Below are 22,493 nucleotides of genomic sequence, written 5' to 3'. Positions count from 1 at the left end.
GAGATCATCTGAATTGATAGGTCTTTAGGGGAAGATAATGGACCAAAAAAAAAAAAAAGAATCCATTACAAGTACTCAAAAACTAAATAGGTAATACTCAGAAGTTGTAGTAGTAAGGAGCCAGCAGGGGTAGACACATATACAGAAGGAGAAAGACATTAAAATAAATACATATATATTTAAATTAAAATAGCATTATGATTCTTTTGTTCCAAAGCAGAGACAAAGTCAAGCAGATAATTTTTTTTCTTCCCAATAGCTTGTATAGGCCGTCCACTCAGATTTAGTTTCCAGTGGATTGATAATAAAACATGTGAATATTCTAGGTGGGCAGCAAGGGGTCAGCTTTTCTGTCTTCCAGGAAAAACACTGTATTTTCCAAATACTTAATTCTTCTTTCGATATTTATGTGTTTTGCAAAAATGGCATTTTGCAATAGAATACAATGGGAAATTTCCATCATAACCTGCTGTGCACAGGAGCTCAGAAAGCATTCAAAATAAAATAGCTCAAAAGTGCATCCAGGCAGCAGGTAGTGTATGAAGCTAGTCCACCCTGCTCCTGCTGAATCTGTGCCGGCTGATTGCCTCTCTGCCCCCAAACTCACCTGGCAGGAAAAAAGTTATAGCTCTGCTGCCATACCAAAACCCGAGGGGGTGGAATCACCCTGCCCACCTCTGGCTCCAGCAGTAACCACGGATGGGGAGAAGACTTAACTTGTCCAGTTATTTTTCCCCTCCCCCTCTCCAGAATGGCCAAAATTGCTGAGTTTTAGTCTGTTTCACATTAGCGAATCAGGCTTCCCAGCTCAACTTCCAAATACTTTATTTGCTTCCAGTCAAAAACAAGATCTTTGGTGATAATAAGCTGTTCTATAAAAATATCTACTTAATGCTCTGTGAAAAGAGACGAATCAAGGTTCAAGAATTACTAGGAAAGAGATAGAATAATGTGCCACATTATAAATCCATTATGTGCCAAAAACTTGACAAGAAAGCAGTTCTGGTCGTATAAGATTGGAAAAAAAGCAGAGAAGAGCAACAAGGCCAACTAGAAAAGCTCTAACAGCTTCAGATGGGGAATAATTAGGGAGACTAGATTCTTTAGTCTAGAAAAGAGATAGTGGATATGGGAAGGGTTGTCAACAAGGGGTTATAATAGAAATCTATAAACTTATGAGTAGAAGGCAGAAGGTGAACAGAGCATGACTGTTCCTTATCTTCTTCTGTACAAAACACATCTGTATCAAATGAAAATGCAAGATGGTAGACTCAAAATAAACAAGAGATTCTTTGTCAGTAAAACAGTTAAGCAATGGAGAGCCTCTAGGCATAGGACCTTGTAGTTACCAGACCTTTACACAGGTTTAGAAAGCATTTGGATAAGTTCAAGGAAGAAAAACGATGCTTGGTAGCCTTCACTCCTATGGATGATGCTCCTATTGGCTAAGGAATCCTTGGCCACCAACTGATTAAGCCTAGAAGACTGTCCTGGATAAGAATTGTCATGTAGTTTCCCTGTTATATATTGCTTGGCACCAGCTGGCGGCTACTTGCAAAGACAAGTTAGGAGAATAGATGGACTTTCATGTATGCCCTGTTAAACTATGCATATGTTCAACATTCATTTTTCTTCCAGACTGGTAGAAAAAAATAGCAGAATGGCAGGTATTCAGCTCTCTGCCCTGCAGCCCCTTAAAGTCCAGCTGTTCCTATAGGTACAACCATGAACAAAATAAAATGGAAGCTGTCTCCAAAAGGGAAATGGTTGTCTGGAAAGTCCTGTACCATCTTTCACCTTGCAATGTTTTCAACATATTACTTAAAAACAAACAATCCAGAAAGTGAACTTTGTTCTGTATTATCACACTGGAACTTTCCCACCTGCAGCCAAAGCAAGCGGTAGAATCACAAAGGCTGACTGCATATTGATTTTGCAAGAGGCTGCACATAACTTCAGAGAGCACCAATGGCGGCTTTTGCTATCAACACACCTCACTTTCCAATAAAGTTGGAAATAAAACCTTATTCACCTTTCAGCTGAACATTTTCTGTGCTTCTGACCATTTCTGATTAACCAGCTCATCTCCAGATGTTTACAAGTTAGATACCAAGTGTCTGAGATAAACAGGTGGTCACTTTAACATAACTACTTTTTTCCTTTCACAAGTGAATTGCTGAGTCACTTTTACCCATCCCTCTGAGAAAAAGAATAAGGGAGCCCATAGAGCCCTCTGGATATTTAGGTTTTTGCAGTGATACTTTTTCTGACACAGCTGATAGAGGAAAGCAATTTTCTTCTCCACACTTAGTTGCCTACAACTCAAAACCATTAAGTGTTTCAGGCTGTAGTAATTATCATATTCATTAAAAGAATCCCACTTAAACTCAGCCACACTGGGATCTTGTGTGTTCTTTTGTCCCAATAAACTATCCCTTTTGACATGAATTACAGGCTTTTCACTGGATGAGACACAGACACATACCATTCCTAGTCTGGGGCTGCATCTGTCTTTGCATCTGCATAGTGCCTACTTGAACCTGGATGGCAGTCAATGACAAAAGTAAAATTATTTTTATTATTGTGATAAAGAAAAGCACAGTTCTGTGGTCTATGAAATAAAAGCAAAAATCTCAGTATTTTTGACTGTAAAGGCAGTTTCTTCTATGATACAGGTAATTTAGCTACCATTTTTTTTAATTGTTGCTCATACTTGCTTATTGTTTGTCTGCTTACCCCAGCTGTACGGAACAGGCGTCAGAGCAGCACAGAGATAACATAACCATTTCAGGAAGCTAAACACGCCTCGTAACATTGGATGTTCCCAGACATCCCTCGGTGCTTGGTCAGGTTACAGATTATTTAGCTGTCCTGAGACTTTCCCTGACCTGAGTTAACTGTGGCTAAAGTTTATCTCTCATTTCCTGCCCTATCCCCCTCATAAACCCCAGCTCCTGGTTACACTGTCCGGCACCAAAGTTAAGCCTGAGTGTGTCACAGTTTAGGAACTCTGGGACAGCTTCTGCCTCATCCTTGAGGCTGGCTGCTTCCTACTCCTTCCCCTCTCATGCTTTGTATGAATTGAGTGAATCTTAAACAAAAAGATTCAACAAACTTTCAACTCTGGTTGTCAAAATACTGTGAGCCTAGAGACAGCTTTCCTACCCAAGACTAGGCCCCTTTTAGTGAGGTAAAAAACAGCAGAGGACTCCAAAACTACCCTAACTGAATTGCTTTAGCTGTGCTCCATTTTCTTCACCAGAAAATGTGTCCATTATTCCATCTCTTCCCTATTTCTTTTTTGTGATTGTATAGGTTAAAGTATTCATTAAGTTTTCTGCTAATATATATTGTCTGCCAGCTGTCTCTGAGAATGTATTTGCCTTTCAGCAGGGCTGCTTTGAGCTCTTCGGCACCCCTGTCACAATGTCACCCCTGCACTGAACTGCGTTGCAATCAACTAGGGGCAGACTGTCAGTTCATAAACATTTCACTTTCAAAGCATCAGAATTGTTTTATATTCTTTTACTGAATGAACTTGAAGCCAGTAAATCTGTTATTGAATTGGAATGTACAGCAGAGTGTATGCTCCATTGGAAGGGAAGACAGGCGACTGTCAGCACAGAGGATTTACCACTGCCTCCCCTAGCCAGGCATAGCCTTGCTGTATAAACTCAGTTGTGCTGTCTACTCACACCAAGTCTGGTATTCTTAGAAAGCCAAACCCAGCTCCAAAGCCTGCTTTGCTCCTAGATTATCTACCAAGCACCTTTTGAATGAAAGACACTGTGCATACATGCCAGTCCAACACATTTAAAATCCAGACTCTCAGTTGCAGTCTACACAGGCAGACTGTCTCGTGTCCTGCAACACCAGCGACTACATGCAGGCCCAAGCACACAACTTTCATTATATGGAATCAAGGTCTCAGTGCACACTGTTATAGAGACAGAGAAGTAGCAGAAGATTGGTAAGGAAATGTAGCAGGTAAAACAAAGAGGTTCCAGATTCATTAAATTCAAATTGTGAGTAGTTTAGGCTGGGATCTCTCACAGATGTTCAAGTGAGCGGGGCATCTGAATCTAGTTAAAATTCAGTGTAACCAGACATGTTAAATCACATAGGCTGTTTTAAAGATTCCAGGATCCACAGGCTTGTTTTTACCGACAGTAACTTCCTTCATGCCATTTTTGACTGATATTTGAATAACCATATTCTTAGACTCCTTGTTCTCCTCTAGTGTAGGAAGACTGACCCAAAATCTAAAACACATGTTAGACTGCCTTACATAGAGTTAGGAATGCCAGTTAGCCTCATTACTGCAGAAAATCTTATCTGTAAAATGCTATAGAAGAGATTTTTCTTAGGTAAAGGAGCAAGGAACCTAGCAGGCAAGATGGAAAGGGGTAACTTTCACAGTGATGGCACCATGTCTTATATCCCCATTTGAGCCTGCTTATATGCCAAGGAGGTCTTTAGATGCAAAGGAAAACTGTCCTCTTCTGCCAGGGAAAGACAAATTCTGTCTCAGTGTTTGCAGTAGAAGGAGATGGAGAAAACAAACAGAGTGGTGGGTGAAAAACCACACAAGCTCATCTCTCACAGGAGTCCAAGGAAGAGGAAGTACATCCACTGATCTGGACCTTACATTTTACCCTTTATTACTTACTAGGGTTTTAATGGGTTTAGTCACAGACCTATTTAGGTTGCCTATTTCGGTATTCCAAATCTAAAAGAGAAGAAACTAAAAGAGAAAGAGCTAAAAGGTACCCATTGTTTTTACTGAACAATATTTGTATTTCGTAGATCTGAGTTTTTTTCCTATGATTTCTTAACCCTGTTACTGCTTCAGATAATTGCTGAATATTCTTGCTTTCAGTTTTTTCTGCTATGCCTAAATTTAGATCAAGGGTTTGAATCTGTCAGCCTCTGATCTAGAGTCCTCTGTGGGGTTACTTCACAACATTCTTCATAAGAAAGCATTTACAGTATGTCCGAAGCACTATATAAGCATACATTAATTAATTCCTATAGCTTTCCTTTTCAGTAAGCACTTTGTGTACGTCATGCTGTTTAGTAACCTGAGGCAGATCTGTGGTATAAACAGCTCATCTGGATTAGCCTCCTTGATTAAACTGCAACACACTATGCCTTGCAGAAAGCAAAGCTTTATCCACCATTCCCTCTATTTGGTTAATTTCTAATCCCTGAGAGACTTTTTATCACAAGAGTGCCCCCAGCCAAGGTCTACTCATTGCCCCTGCTGGTGTCTCTTTCAGGGCCCATATCATCCAGGTCAACCGCACATTATGCAGGCTGCCTTGTGGGTATTTCTCCAAGCCTTCCTCACTTGAAACTTTTGTTCCTTTACCTGCATTCCACTCAGGTCATCACACACCCTTGTAAGAACTACTGCAGCTATTTTGCAGGCATTTGTTGATACAGAAATCACTGAAGTGTAAAGCCAGCTTGCAGCTAACTCCTTGTAACCTGCTACTCTTCATATCACTTCAAATATAATGGCATTTAAACTCATCTCCAAATTCTTGCTTGTGCCACTGCTGTTGAAGGTGTACTTGTTCCCTCCTAAATTCAGCTTTTGTTCTTTGACTTCATCTTCATTCTCCTAATTATCAGTACAATTTGTTTCCTTAGACCCTTCTATGCCGTGATTGCTCAGGCTTCCCCCACACCCACTCTCACCATGTTCTTCTTCTGACCTTGGTAATATGTATCCCAAATCAGCTATGATCAGTTTAATGGATTGCTGTTGTTATTGTGAAGGCACTGGTGTCCCACTGCAATGCCTGCGATTGTTTTCTGCAACTGCTTTGTGTGAATGCTTATCAGCAGAACCAGAGGGGTCTCAGGTTTTTGGCTGCTCTCTCATAGCACACTGCCTTAATGCCTGGTTTGCTATCCCATCTGTGGTTCTTCCACTCATCTCCAGGAGTACTATCCCTCACAGCCACAAAAAAATTTCAGTTCTCTGGTTCATCATTCCCTCTTCATTCATTTCTAACTTCTGTGTGGGTTTATCAAAGTATCTGTTACTGTAAGATAATGAATCTTTCCTGTCACCTCTTCTTTGGCTATCTTTATTCAAGCTGCACATTGCTTTCTCTCGGATCACATTCTTACCTGGTACTGAATCATTTGGATTCTGCCTGAATGTAGCCTATTGCCCAAAGGCACTTTGAAATACCATTCAATATCATGATAATGATGTGAAACCTGTATTAGCTCTGACCAGTATTTGTAAACACTTACAGAGGTGGAGATTTCCCAGTCTATCTTATACTGTCATTATTACACTTCTCCTAGTACTTAAACCAAATCTTCCATCTAAGGAATGATTTCTGAAGATAAAAGTGTTCAAAAAACTGCTGAGCAGTAGGACATATTGGCTTGAGCACAGTCTATGCTAACACATTTATTTAATTTCCATACAAAATCTTTGTGTTTCTGCCCTTTATCTATAGTGTGTGGACTTTAGTTATCTTGTCTATCTAGCTAAATTCTTCAGGGCAAGTTTTTCTCCTTGGTATATTCACATATTTCATCCAAAGAGGGAAATGTGGATGAGGAGTACATGAACTCCTCACTTCCATATGTACCTGTGCAGAACACTCAGTTGAAAAGAAAATTCACTAAATGAAAATTTCCACTCTTGATCCTTTTTCTTCTCCCCTATGGTTACTCTTTCATCATAGCATTAGCATATCAGTAGTCAGAGAACAGGAACATTTTAGAGACCACCTATTTAATCTATTTTCAACTGCTATGTCCAACAGCAAAATCTGAATTTGCAAAATTATTCAGGAAAAAACTAGTATCATCATACTGTGAAAGATGTTCTTAAATTGCTCAGCTGTAAGTGAAGTTCTGCTGCTATATACAAAAGATATCCTTGTTTTCAGGTGTTACAAGTGCATTAGACTGAAATTTGATATACAAATTATTAACTTCAGGGAAAGTTTTCAGATCAGAAATCTGGGGCTCCAATGACTTGCTTTACCAAAGCCATACTTAAAGGGAATTAGATGGTAAAAGAAATGTGCATCTGAACTTTATTGTTAGAACTAGATTTTTCAGTGCAAGCAGTACAGTTCGAAGTGTGTCTAGTGCCTTCCCTCAATCTAGATTTTCAGGATTTTTAAATATAATCCAAACCTATTAAGTCATTTTCAGTCAGCCCTGTGAAAGCTGTGTAGGGGTAGATAGTACCATATTCTTTTCTTTGAGATGCAGATGATGAGATTAGAAATTTTGCTGCTACTCCTGTTCAAGAATGACAATTCAGCTGTGTCCAACTCAGTCTCCTTAACTGAGCTTGTCTGTTTTACAGACAAAGGAGATCAAAGCCCTACCTAAGGATTGTGTTTGCACACCTTAAATACCAGAAGCACCTCTCATACCAGGGCCACAGCATACAAGCAAAACTTTATGGGCCAATTAGAAAATCAGAGTGTAATATCACTTGATCACAGCTTCATCTGGGATAGAGATATAAGCAAGTTAGTTTGCCTACAGCTTGGCTGCACAAGAAATAAGGGAACCTCACAGGAAGTACCAAGATAAGAATTTCTCCAGGACACTGCTTAAAAATTTCATTTTTGAAATTAATTAAAAGTGTTTAAAAACCTGTTATTTATTTTTCTTATATTTTTTCCATGTTTTTTTTTCAGCTATAAATAATACCTGGAAAGCATTCCATGCTCATTTTCTCAGGCAGATATTCCTGCTCCTTTGCACTTCCAAGAGCATGGTGGCTATGGTATCAGTACACAGTTTTAGCCTATTAGTTTGCTGGGGATTTCAAAAACATTTGTCCTCAAGTACAAATATATTCAGGGTGACTCAGCTGTGATTTTCCACAGTGACTATTGAATTTACATGCAATTTTGGAGGCTTGTGTAAATAGTTAATGAGCCCAGAGTCTGAGGAGGAACAGAGGGGAATAGGTTGCATATTTGCCTGAGACCAAACACTGTGCATCTTAAATGTTGTCCGAACCACACAGTCAGTGGGAGCTGGGCCAGTGGTACTGGTAGCATGTATCTGTCCAAGTAGACAAACATCTTATTGCATTTCCATAGTAGAGAACTTACATAACTAATTACAGAGCAGGCAAGACATAGTGCTTATTCCAGCAATATGTCATTCATCTTGACTTTAAAACAGGGTTGAAAATAAATTTCAGAGAAATTAGCTTTGCATTCTAGACCCACCTATTGTGCTCATTTTAACTTGCACAGGATTTACTGCTAATATATTTGCATAGCATGTTTTTAGTTATATAACTGTCTGCTACTGTGCACAGTTCTAGCCAAAAAAAAAAAAAAGCCAATGGCCTCACTTCCAGGCATGCAGAAGAATTCCACTAGCTAGCCCTGACTATTAACCTTGAACAGGACCAGACTGCAAAATATCTGAGCATCGGCATGTAAATAACTATAACAAGCATTCCAGTCTTTCAATATTTTGGAGCTAATCCTGGATACAGGAAATACAAACACCATGTGGGGAACTCCCATCACATGTTCTACCTGTCATTTGTCAAAAGAGTGGTGCAACGGTTCAGCTAAGACTGGCTGTTTAATGATGGGGATGGGCTTCCATCTCCCATTATCCTGAGAGCAGCTTCCTATACTAGGAGCACATCTGCTCGCAGAATACACGTCTACATCTTAGTTATAATTTGTGCATGCAGGATGCACACCTCGTACTCGTTTGTAGCCGTAGACAAATGGTACGCATTCACTGGGGCTGCAAGAAGCAGTTAAGGCCATAGCTGAGTACAGCAGTCCTGAGGGTCTCAGTGGCACACACTGAAAAAGCCAAATAGCATTTCTCTGCCATTTCCTCAGTATACTCACCCAGCAGTGCTCCATCCTCAGTAAGGAAAGGTGAGAAATTAAAGAAGAAAAACATAAAAAGAATGAGAAGAAACAGGTAGAAGAATAAGCTCATGCTGTAAGCAATCTCCAGATATCACAGAGTTATTTTATTTCTATTTTGGGCATTTTTTGGCAAATCTATTTTCTCATGGGGAAAAAAAAAAAGTGAGTCTGAGACAGAAAACAGCCTCTTGATTGCAGAAGCCAGAACTTGAGAAAATAGCACTTTTTTTCTTGCAAGGCTTGTGTTAAAGATACAGAAAAACTGAGGTAACGTGAGATTCTCATGGAAAATAAAATAAAGAAGGAATAGGACTCACTGGTAAACAAGACTTTTGTACAGCTAGCAACGGTTAGGAGAGGGATTAATGCAAAGATCATGACCATTAACTCAAAGCTGCGCTATGTTCCTCTCATCCGTGTAGCCCAATTTTACAAATTGAGAGTATCTCAATCCTCCAGGGAAATCCTTGAGCTGGACCCAGCCTCTCAGCTTTATCCTTACAGCCTGTATTATTGGCTGGGGGAAAAAAAAAAAAGCAACACAAAAAAACCCCAAACAAAACCAACCCAACAAAAACCCAATGAAAACCAATGCAAAAGCATAAAACTGAAGGAGGAACTAAAGAACATGAAATAGTTCTGAGAAGGAAAACAGAATATACTGTTCCTTAGCAGAGAGTAAAACCAGACAGGCAGGATTCCTCCATTATATACAGGTGTCAGGATGAAAAGTTTTGATGCAGTACATTGCAGACATGATCTCAGGGCATGAACTGCAACAAGATTTGGTGGCCAGCAATTGCTGACCCAGTGGTTGTTATGATTTTCATGTGAGAGATTGAAGAAGTTCAAGTTGCTGTGAAGAAGTGTGTCTGGCACAAGGCACTAATCACCCTTGGTGCGGCACAGCACTGGTGTTGATAAACTGATTTCAGTATCTGCACTAGCTCTCTCTGTGGTGTGGCTGGACTGTCTTCTCACATTGAAAGATAGTATCATGCACCTTTACAGGGATTCTTCTTATAAAGAGATGAACTCAGATGGAAGACTAAGCCCATGGGGCTTTGAACTGGTAGGAGTGCCATAGGTATTTCATTTTCATAACTGGAACTACAGAAGTCTGCATTAATCCCCCATAAAAGCACATGCCAGTCAAGCACACATACCTAGCCTCTCAGTTTTGAGCAGGGCTCAGAATGAAATAACACAGCCTATGGTGATTTTGTAAAAGTGAATTTGGCAACAGATATAACCCACATGTCAGTGAGCGCAGGACCTCTTCTGTGCTGGCCATGTCTCAAATCTGTGCTTCAGAAGCTGTCTTTAATCTTTAAGAGTAATTTTTTTTGTACTGTAGAAGTTCCCAGCTTGGCGACCTGTGTCAGACAAAGTGGAGGCTGCAACACAGAGAATTTCAACTCTGTTTGTAGCAGATGTGGCTTGGGCAATCTAAGATTTTACCGACTTTAGCCACCTCGTTCAGTCATGCAGCAGTCCCATGCAGCAGGAGGTGTACGTAGGCCTCAGATAGGACATGTTACAGTTTCACACTTAATTTATATGGTCATTAACTTTATCTTCCAGTAATACACTAGAATGAACTAAGACTGAGAAGATCATGCAACATCAGTTTTGGCAATGTACTTATGAAGACAGCAACATCCATAAGAAATACAGTTGGACAGCTAAAGCCAGTGACTGCCTAAAGTGTTACCCCAGCATGCACCCCTGGATACCATAAACATGAAGCTATTTGGGATGGAAAGGGAGGATGTCTTACCCAAAGGTGATCATAGTTCTAAAGCCAGGACAACTTCATGAAGATATTTGGGAGTTAGCAGTCATACAACAAACAAAAAATGTATCCTCAAAATATTAAAACTAGCTTCTGATTCAACAGAAACATGCATGTTTCTTGAGCAGATTTTCTCCATTTAATATTCTGAAAAAAACTTTCATAAAACAGTGATCAGGCATCATTAACTTTCACTTTGAGCATATGAACAGCTTCAGTGATATTTGTAATTATTTGATTCCTCTTCAGGCCAATTGTTTTTTGAACTAGAAGCAAACAACTCATAACAAAATATGTTTGTGTATCAAACAACTTGAATGTATGTATTCTTATAAAGTGAAAATCTTGGTTAAAAAATGAAACAACCCAAAAAACAAATCAAAGTGGTGTACAGGATGAACCAAACACCAAAGTACGAGGTCACATAAATAAAATTTGATTTGCTATAGGATCATCAGTAGAAACACTACATGCCATGACTTCCCTCAGTGTCGCAGTGAAGCAAAATTTTAAGAATTCTTAACAAAACAAATGCCAGTTTTAACCATATACACCAGTACACATTAACTTCAAAACATACAGGTTGATGTTTGGAGTCATTATTTAAACAACAGGAAATATAAGACTCTCTTACAGGACTGATCCAAAGCTCCTTTTTTCAAAGGATAATTTTTCACTGATACATTTGGTTACTGATAATGCAAACAGTAACCAATAAATTTGTGATACAACGCTCTGAACAAACGTAGCAAGTAAGCTACCTATACAATTCTATAGTCATCCACAACACTACTAGTTTTTGTCTCTTCAAAATAAGATTAGAGAAAAATAAGAAAATAAGAAGATTTGGGGGGGGATTGATGTATTTTAGCACAGGTGAGTCCTCCAGTATCCAGCAAAGCCTGAAGCCTCTCTTTTTCAAAAATGTGGGTGTACAGGGTATGGAGGGGAGTCTCCAGCTTCATCTAATTGCCTATTAATGCAACTTCCATGCATTTAGTTAACCTCTGATTGAAGTTTTGTCAACACAATCAAAACTTATTTGCATAGGCAAAGGCTGTGGTCATGTTTTCCTCAGAAATCAGATTAGAAATCAGATTAGAATATAATCCATTGCTATTAGAAGAAGACAACTAATAGTTTTGCACTGGAAAACAATGTCACAAATAGGTGTGATGTAGAGAGGAAAGAGAATTGTAAGACCCACTTTCTTATTTAATAAGAATGAGCGTGAAAATTTTAAAAGCAAAGTTTCCCTTTAGTTTTCCATTTCCTTCTGCAGGTATTTGATGCTATGACACCATTCATAAATGTCGTCCTTCTTTTCCTCTTTTTCTTTTGGCACCAGGCCTTCACTGCCTTAAACTAAGGCAATTAAAACATTTTTTTCAGTTTGGATGCTCCCTCTCCCTATCAGCATAAGCCCAGGAAAAGATTAAGCATATACAGAAAATCTAAGCTGCAAGACAAAAGCAGTAGTGCATCATCACCAATCCAGTAAAATCTAAAGGTTCTGTTCACCCGCTTTCACCCATACAGTTTCAATACCTGGCAATCTGAAAGCAAGTGCTAGAACTAAACAACCTGCAGTAGCTGGTCAAATACATTTTTTGCTCCCTTTATCCAGCAGAAGCTTTCATTATGCATCTATGACAGCACTACTGAGAAAATAATCTTCTTACCAGCTTCTACTTAAATTTAAATCCCACTATGCTAAATAGCCTGATTTGTCTAAGCAATACAGATCTGAGATTTTATTTTGCAATGTTTCCTGGCTATTCTTTATTTACTGTAGGAGAAAACAATTTAGAGCTTGTCTGGGCATATTTCATCCATGGAACTGTAAAATATTTCTGAGAAGTTTCAGAATATTGAATTTTCCTAAGACAAGACTTAAAGCATTTGTGCCTCTTTCCAAAGTTTACTACTTATTTTTCATTTTATAATGAGGTTTTCAAAACCCTAAGTTGCTTTATTTAAATTAGTCTTTCTTTTTCCTTCCTGATGAAGTGATCTAGCTCTCTCATGCAGGAATAAAGTAGTATGTATTCTATGCGTGTGAAACATACACACACATATATACATTGACATGAAACATTCACTTCACAGGAGCAGGAAAATAACGTGGTGCATAGTCAGCCTGGTTCTCAGTGCTTTGCCTTCATGCTTGCACAAATTGACTACAAAAGGTCAGTATGCTCCATTCACTTAACATTTCTATACATGGAAAACTCGTTAACTATACTACTTTCATAGTTTTCCTTGTGTGGATTTATAGCTGGTTTGAATTAATTTTTCTTATTTTAACACATTTCTAATCAGGTAGAATCCATAGAATCTGTGAAAAAGAGCACCTAAGCACAAATCTGCACCAGTTTATCTGAATCTATTCTAAAACTACTTTTAATTAAGCAAAGACAAACGGTGCAAAGACCAGCCTTTAGCATGGTTGTAGTATTTTTATCTATGTCATGAGCTTCAAGAAAAAAAGTCTTAAATCCAGTCAGCCACTAGGTTTTGAAACACCATTTAGTATTTAACATAGTGTAACACCTTCAAACATCATATTAGTCTTACCATTTATTTTGATGTATGAATGAATGTTTCCACGGCATGGCAATAAACCCATGAATCTTTAGTAGATATTGCAATTTTTAAAAAGGACTTAAAAATTTAATGTACCCCAGATAGGCTGCCCAACAAACTACAGAAGTCCAGGATGAAGCTAATCTATAGTATTTATTAGGGAGGAAAAAACAGTTTGATTTCATACTTTTAACATGGCAAAACATGATTGACATATATAAACTATTTACATCAAAATAATATTAAACAAATTCCTGTTTAGGAAATGATCATATTACATAGAATCAGTGAGACACTTCCAGGTACAGCTTTTTTAAATTTATTTTTAAATCTTTGATATTTTTTCTAATTTATTATCTTAATTATACATACATGTATGAATGCATTAATATGCATACACCCTTCCGCACCTTTCTTTAAAACTGCTGACATTAGCATAGCAAATCATACAAAAAAATCACGATTCTCAACCTATGACTCTGGTCAGTACTATACATGCCCAGACATAATCAACATGCAATACCCAAATTGCTTAGACAAGTAGTGAAAAGATGCAAGGACTTTGTTCTACAGCTGTACTGGACATCAAGGTCTTAAAATGAATTCTGTTAGGTAAGCTCAACTATAAATGGCATGGGCAGCTAGGGTTTTCATACAAGGCTAGGAAAACACTATTCAAGTATTGAAAACAAAATGTAATTTATTTGGTATTTTATGCCATAAAGGAACATGTCTATGTTTGACTTAGAAACTTATATACATATTACTGCCTTTTTACTGCATTGTGTGTTGTGCAGATTGCATAAAATAAGGAAGGCGTGTAATAAGTACATTCACCCACGACTGGAAGCAGCAGTTAAACACCAGCAATCCCTGAACAAAACAAGGGAACAATAGTGGCAATCTTCTGTTAGGGCCATTTTCTCTAACTTTTCTGATGAGGTGGGAGAAGATGAAAAGAGTAAAGTGCAATTTGATGAAGCAAATATTTTTCCAAGAAACTACAGATCAGATACTGGCACTGGAACTTAAATCTTATAAAAGGCATAGGACTTCAAGCAACACTATAGAAACAACACAAGAAGAATGGCAAAGAAATATGATAGATAAATTAAGGGAGTGATCTAGGAATTTCATACCTGACTGAAAGAGGTAGACACTTAAGGTTCAGAGTGTTTTGAATTCCTTAAAAGGTTTGCATATAAACTCTAAAACACTTGTCCATGTAAGGAATATATATTTACATGTTTTATTACTACTCAGATCTGTTTAAGTCTTACATTACTTACAAACAGTGATTTGATTTCAGAGGGACTAAGAAGTTCCCAGGAGCTTTCCCCTGGAGACTGGGGAGCTGCTCCATTCATTCCCCTCTAACCTTCATGTGTGACTAAAACTATGAACAATGCTGAAGAAGCAGGACCTGTAATGCTGGGTTTCTGCTCATAAGCATGCTTTGCGAAAGCAGTGCCCCCTGCCCAGACCACTGGGTTTGGCAGAAGGATCATAATGCTAAACTGTCACATACTATTCAGATCACACAGGTCTATCACACAGGACCAGACAGGCAGCCTGATGGCAGTAACACTACCAATCTAGAGCCAAATCCTGTGCTTTTTGGTTAGACCTCCCATCACCTTTGATAGGAACAGAAAGAGTCATAATGGGAAATAGATCCTCAGCAACTGTGGACTTTTCCTTTTAAAGAGGCATGTTGAAATAAACTAGCATATTCCCTATCAATTTGATCTCATGTTTTAGATAAACAAAGAAAAGGGAAGGATATGTTTGCTGGGAGGCTGCAGGTAGTTTCATTCCAGGTGTTTAAAAGACCCTGACATTAGACATAAAGTGAAAATTAAAGTAAAAAAAATTCTTATTCAGCTGATCCTTCAGAATGAGCTGCTGTTGACATGGATGGTATAACAGTATTCATCAAAGCAGCAGATTCTTTAGGAGGAAGGAAATCCCTTTACCTCTGCTTTCACAGAGGAATTTTAATAAATAGTGCCCAGAGCCACAGACACTGCTCCTACCCTGGCATGTAAAGCACATGTCTTAAAGTTAACAGTTGGCTTTTTTGACATCTGCAGTTTTGAGGTCAGGCTGTTTCTCAGTGGTGGCGCAGGATACACAAATGCATGCCAGCAATTTTGCACAGCAGGTTTGTACAATATCTTCAATTTGTTATGAAGTGTTTGGGAGGTAGGAAGCTTGTGATCTGTCAGCAATTCAAGTGTGAAGTTTGTCTTTCTGGACAAAGGGTCCATTTCATAGTTAACTGCAATTCCAGGCCTATGTCTTACAGCCAAAGAGGCAAGTGCTGCATTATCATAACTATTCACATTTAGTATTCAGTAGGGTTGCCTGGGAAGTAGACAAGGGCAGATTTTCATAGAAATCCTGAAATGAATGTTCACTTTATCATAGTGACATTAAAATACAGTGTTGTCTTGCTAACATCTTACTCTAGCATCAAGCTACCTTGCAAGGTAAATTAGGCAGTGGTAATAAAAAAAGGAGAAGGATTAATTTCAAAGTCTCAGGCTCAGGATACCCAGTCTTTTCTACTTAGACTTTACTGATAGGAGAGACATATATATAAAAATAACTTCACAAATCCTGTGAGATTTAAGTGTAGATAAATGAAATGTTCTGATGTCAAACAATCATTATTTCTAATTGTCAAGACTTGTGTACTCCCTAAAATAACCAGGAATCCAGCTTATTATAATGCCACAAAATAAAATGGATTACACTACACTTTAATTTGGAAAACTTCAGTAAGCATAAGACTTAAACCCTAAGGCAATTCAAGTACTTAAATGCCGTATATTTTATTTGCTATAGGAAGGGAAAAGAGTGAGTCATCCAAGCTGATATTTTCCACCATAGACAAGTTTATACTTCAGTGTCAGCAGGTCTCTAATTGAAAGTGTCAAAAGAAAACATTTTCTGTTACAATCTGTTGGTAAATTCTAACTAACTAATCCACCTAATGGATCCTATGCAAAAAAACTAGACGTTGGAAGCAAAGCATTTTTATGCATTTAGGTTGATATCCTGCATCTTACTTCATAAAAGATAGAACTCAGTAGAAAACTACATTTAGTTAGTAACACTAGAGGAGCTTACACAGACAGGTTTTCTAGAGTTAAAACTTATAGCTGGTAGTTGTTAAATGGACTGAAATTTGAAAGCCCTCTGCGCAGAGGAGTTTACCTGGTTCTAAACGGAGTGATCAGTCACAGCAGATGTATGGTAGACAAGGAAGTTATTTTTCACACATAGATATCAGGAAGCAGCAGGCCCTGTCTACCTTAGAAAATTTAACATTGCACATTTATAAGTGCAGTTGAACTGGTTTTGAACATAACTGTAAAGGGAGATAGGACCAAAACATTTACCACGGTTACTGTGTAGTTCTGTACCTGTACCTCCATTACAATTTCTGAACAATGAATGCAGACCTGAGCATCAGCTGAGTGTGTTTGCACTAAACAGCAGTGACTACTTTTCTACTTCAGCTGTTGACAGCATCCTGGAGGATATTCAGTAGGAGATTTAATACACATAGGCAAGTTGTTGCAAACCATGTTTTCATTATCACACCCCATAATGCAAGACAGTTAATGTTTTGCTTTGAATTTTTTGTCCCCTATTCATTTCTTTTCTCTGTGCTGTAATACAGCAGTATATTCCTATTGTCTTTGAAATACTGCATGCTTCTTAGAATTTCTGTTTGGGAAGAGAAACCATAAAACTAAGTGCAAAACAAAATGGACACTTTTTCCACATAATTTTCCTGTGTTTGGAATTCTTAGTTCCTCCCTCACCTTTGAGAGAGGTAACACAGACTAAAAGGAAACACAGGCACCCGGAAAACAAATTTATCTTGGGCAAACAAAGCTTTCACCTTGTCGTCTCCATGTGCAGTATATCTTGCTTTACTAGTTTTCAGTTACAATTAATGTTAATACCTGCTTTTATTGTTTTTCTCATTCCTTTAAGGACATGTTGCAGAGAAGAAAGACAGGTTCCTTTCAGTATTCATTTCTGTGCTAACAGGAGTCAGCTGGACTTTGCATCGCTCGTGCAGAATCCCTTGCATGGGGAAGTTACAGGACAGAACCACATATCAGGTACATTGCACTTCGTGCAGTGCTCTTTGCCTGTGGTAAGAAGGCAGGAAGACCTGAGTGCAGTTTTGGTTTGCTGAGGTTTTAGCAGAATAATCTAGTACAACCCAACCAGATTTTCCTGCTTATGAAACTTGTCTAACTCATAATACAACCGGCAGATTCCTTCCAAATATAAATTTTTGAGAAGTATTGAGAACTTTTGTGCCCAGCAATGTACTGTTAAGATCACTCTGCCTGTAAATCTATCAGGGTGACTGCTGTTACACTTACCACCACCTCCACTGAGCTCCCATTTGGCTTGGGTGGATGTCTAAATGTCAACACAAGCATTTTTTATGTGGCTTTCTTCTTCAATGCTAGCGCTCTTGATTAAATAGCTTTCTGGTAACATCAGATCTCAGGTACAGGCACAGATGTAGCCAGTGTACATTATTGCCTAGGTGACTAGAAATAAGCAAAAGCTAAAAATAGTTAGCTACAAGTAACTGAAAATAAATAATGAGAACTGAAATAAAAGAGCAGCAAAGAACATTTCAATGATAAAGGCAAGACCAGGCATGGTAAAATCATTTGGACAAGTGCAGATCTGAGAAGGCTGATAATTTATACATGTTGGCTTATCTGAATTAAGCATACCAACAGTTTGTTGTGGTTATAAAAGTCAGACATATTGATTAAAAAAAGTTGTCAGATAATTAATAATTTTCATTCTTTTAGTTTTTCCTAGGTCTTTTCAATCCATTCAAAAAGTATTTTTCCTTGCCAGGTCTTGAATTTAGATTATATTAACAGGAAATCTAATTCAGCAACAGCTCCATTTCTATCTGCATAATGACACTTAATGATAGGTCTCTATTGCATTTTACTGTCAAGTAAAAATACTGGTATATACACAGTCTGATAATGTTAGAAAGTACCTAGACATCACTAATCCAGGATAGTGTCAGCTATCTGCTTCATTCTGCATTTGAAAGTAGAAACTTAATACATTGTCTTGCCAAAACCCCCAAAATTTCAGTGGGAAAAAAGGGACAGGACTGAAACAATCCACAAAGGTTAAATGCAACCCTGGAGACCTTGCTGTAATCTCAAATATTTCCATTTAGCTTGCTGTCCCTCATTATTTGCCTGTGCTTTTCAAACCTATTGATTTTCAACATCATCTTTTCTCTAAAACACCTATGGGCCACATTAATTTGCCAGCTATAGTTCCCATTTCCTTTCTGCAGTATCAGCTTTCAGCTTCACCTATTGTGACTATAAAGATGTTTTATGTTGTAGGTGTTCTTGCTTATTTATAAGGCAACTATCATGTAATCTGGAATTGAATAATATCAACTTCAATTTCTACATTACTAATTAAAACATCGAGACCTCAACACAAAACATTTACAGATGTGCTTTGTTTTGACTCCAGTGAGACTCCTCCCACAAGTCAAATGTTCAAACTTAAGAAAAATAAAGACATGGAGGGACTTACTCCACCACCAGGTAATGCTTTGGCAGGTCAGAAATATGTTTTCCAAGCCACTGAGTGGAACAGGCACAAGAAACATCCCAGGAGTGTGTCCCACCCACCAGACTATTGGGTATTGTAGAAAAGCCATCTTAATCTGTTGGCATTTCTCCACTTGGGATAATAATTAAATATTCATTGAGCCAAAAAGAAGGAGACAAGGACTTTCAGGCTCAGTGGTTAGGGCACTGAGGTGGGAACAGAAGATTCCAGTCTCTGCTTCACTGAATATTTAGTTATTTATAAAGCAGAACAGCTCTAAAGACAAGATTAAAAAAGACCCTCTCAAGAATAGACAACAATCTGCAGATCATTGCATGTGGAAACCTAGATTTAAGTCCCTACTTCTTATCAGACAGGGTAAAGATTCAAAGCTTAGCCTTTGATATCTATCAGAGCACTCCAAACACTGGGCACTTGAGTAGAATAAACCTAAACACCACCATGTCCCCAAAATCTCAGCCTTCTTACACGTGACACCTCATGAAAAGGGTCCATGATTTGGGAGTGTTTAGCTGGATGGATTTGCAGCTGCAAAAGACAGTGAGAGCCTTTGGATTTCATCACGGTTTTGGTGTGGGCTAGTAGCTCCAGCTAGCAAACCGTGTGGCTAGAAATCCGTTTTTCAGCAGAAACTTACAGGCCGAATACTTAGTCAGCAGAACCAAGTGTGGACAGTCCTGCCTAAACTTCACCATGCTGAGTCAGTGAGTTGCAGAGCATAATGGCATAAAGAAGAAATTGCATTTTGATATAATTTTTTCTTTTATTATTAGGTATCATCATAAGTAAATGAGAGGATTTATTTCAATTTTTAAGTAAAGACTTGCATAAGCCTTTAATCTTACATAGTTCGGCTTCCAGGTTGCTCTGATAAATATTTAAGTGAGTTTACTTTGTTGTTATTATATTACATAAATCTCTGTAATTGCTTAAAGTGTTTTTTTTTCATCTAACTACTTTGTCTTCTTATCCCTCCCCCCTGAAAAGATTAAAGCATTTGATTTTTCTGTTCTGAAGAATAGGTTTAGAAAAGTTTAAATCAGCTGTTGGACTTGAATCTGCTAGCCTTTGCAGGCCCACAGAAAGTGAGGTCACAGCATTTCATAAAAGGGAGTTAAAAATGCAAATAGAATTGGTCTGTCTTTTTTCCTTCTTCCCTTATGAAAGACAGGTTTTACTCATTTTCTTTAAAAAGAAACCACAGATAAAAACAAGATTGTCATCATGTCAGTAGAAGAAAAAGGATGTTATTTCCACCAATGCCAATACCCATGGCATGGCTATGGTAAGAATCTGTTGTTCAATCTGAACTTTCTTTTCAACCCTTGCTTCATTGGACATAGACACTAAAAAAACAGGGGTTCCCTACCCGCAGTAGCTGCACACTGTACTGATAGTGCTAGAAGGAGGATTATGACTAGAGCCCTCGGGATTAGGGATTCCAGGTTCCTAGCGAGGCCACAGATTTCTTGCATGTGCTTAACTAAATCATCAAGCTTCAGTGAGCCAGACTTTTTTCTTAAGTATCTCAGCACTTCATCATGCAGATTGACACCTAATACCTTTAAATAACTCGCACATGTTCCTTCATTTCCTGCGCTGTTAAGTGGGGATAATGCTGTCTTTCCCCCATGGAGTGGTGTGAAACTCAAGTCATTAACATATGTAAAATGCTCTGAAAATCTTACATTGAAACCTGTGGAGACCAATAAAGCACATTTGTATTCTTGTTTACGATTTCCTCAGGCACAACAGTCTCTCCAGAAAATGAATATTTAAGGAATGACCAAGTTCTATTTCAAATGTTTGACCAAACTATAAAAAATACCACTTCATGCTATGTGTAGCTTCAGCACAGTATCTTAAAATGTCATTCGGTTTCTTTGGAATATATGCTGGAAACGTGCATCTTGATTCACTGAAGAAAAAGAAAGTCTGGGAGAGGCATGTTGGAAAAATTGAAAGAAGTTATATACTGCTAAAGCAGTGCACATTTTTCCGAATACAAATAGTTACATGCAGTAAAAATCTACACAGTACCTTCAAATCATTTGTTCTTCTGTGAAACAATGAGACTTTGTGAAAATAGATTTATGTCCACTCTTATTTTACCTAAAGACTTATATCAAACTAATGGAAAAGTAACTGTGAACTAAACTATTTTCAGCTAGAATAAAATGATCGTATATTGTGCATAGTTAAGTCACAGAATAAATAAATAAGTTTAGAGTATTGCTACCATAGTGCCATGTCGACTTTAGCTGGGTTTAGCTCAAGTGATGTGTAGATTTTCAGTGTAACATAGCATACTTAAACAGGTGTGTTACCTGCTTCCTTGTGAATGTAGGACAGAATCTGATTTCCTGAACTGTAACAGGAATACAAAGCATCATCTCTGTGTTACAGTTTTAGTATATAAGGGCTCTAAATGATTAATTTATTAATTGATGTTCTAAGCAAGTTAAGGATATCAACTTTCTATTGCATAACTACTTTAGAGATAGTCAAAAGGCATGAATCTAAAGAAACTCCTCATCTGATGATTCCACAACCATATTAAAATATACACTAAAATAATAACCTTCTATAAACATAGTTTTAATTGTGTTTGTCAAATTTCTCACTTGCAGCTTAAGGGCATCATATGATCATTCTTTTTTTTATCTGGGAATACAGTAGCATGTTGAGGTGGGTTGACCCTGACTGGACACCAGGTGCCTGCCAAAGCCACTCTATCACTCCCCTCTTTAGCTGGACAGAGGAAAAAAAGTCTAAGAAAAGGTTCATGGGTCAAGATAAGGACAGAGAGGGATCACTCACCAATTACCGTCACAGGCGAAACAGACTCAACTTGGGGAAAATAGTTTATTACCAATCAAATCAGAGTAGGATAATGAGAAATAATCTTAAAAACACCTTCCCCCCATCCCTCCCTTCTTCTCGGACTCAACTTCACTCCTGATTTTCTCTGTCTCCTCCCCATGGTGGCACAGGGGGACAGGGAATGGGGGTTGCAGGCAGTCCATCACACGTTGTCTCTGCCGCTCCTTCCTCCTCAGGGGGAGGACTCCTCACTCTTCCCCTGCTCCAGCATGGGCTCCCTCCCACAGGAAACAGTTCTCCATGAACTTCTCCAACACGAATCCTTCCCACGGGCTGCAGTTCTCCAGGAACTGCTCCAGCGTGGGTCCCTTCCACGGGCTGCAGTCCCTCAGGCACAGACTGTTCCAGCGTGGGTCCGCCATGGGGTCACAGGTCCTGCCAGAAAACCTGCTCCAGCGTGGGCTCCTCTCTTCACGGGGCCACAGGTCCTGCCAGGAGCCTGCTTCAGCGTGGGCTTCCCACGGGGTCACACCCTCCTTCAGGCATCCACCTGCTCTGGCATGGGGTCCCCCACGGCCTGTAGGTGGATATCTGCTCCACCGTGGACCTCCCTGGGCTGCAGGGGGACAGCCTCCCTCACCATGGTCTCCCCCACGGGCTGCAGCGGAATCTCTGCTCCAGCACCTGGAGGACCTCCTCCCCCTCCTTCTTCACTGACCTGGGGG

This window comes from Haliaeetus leucocephalus, unplaced genomic scaffold (genome assembly GCF_000737465.1).
Source record: "Haliaeetus leucocephalus isolate CR32 unplaced genomic scaffold, Haliaeetus_leucocephalus-4.0 Scaffold722, whole genome shotgun sequence".
NCBI lineage: Eukaryota > Metazoa > Chordata > Aves > Accipitriformes > Accipitridae > Haliaeetus > Haliaeetus leucocephalus.
This window is presented reverse-complemented; position numbering follows the sequence as displayed.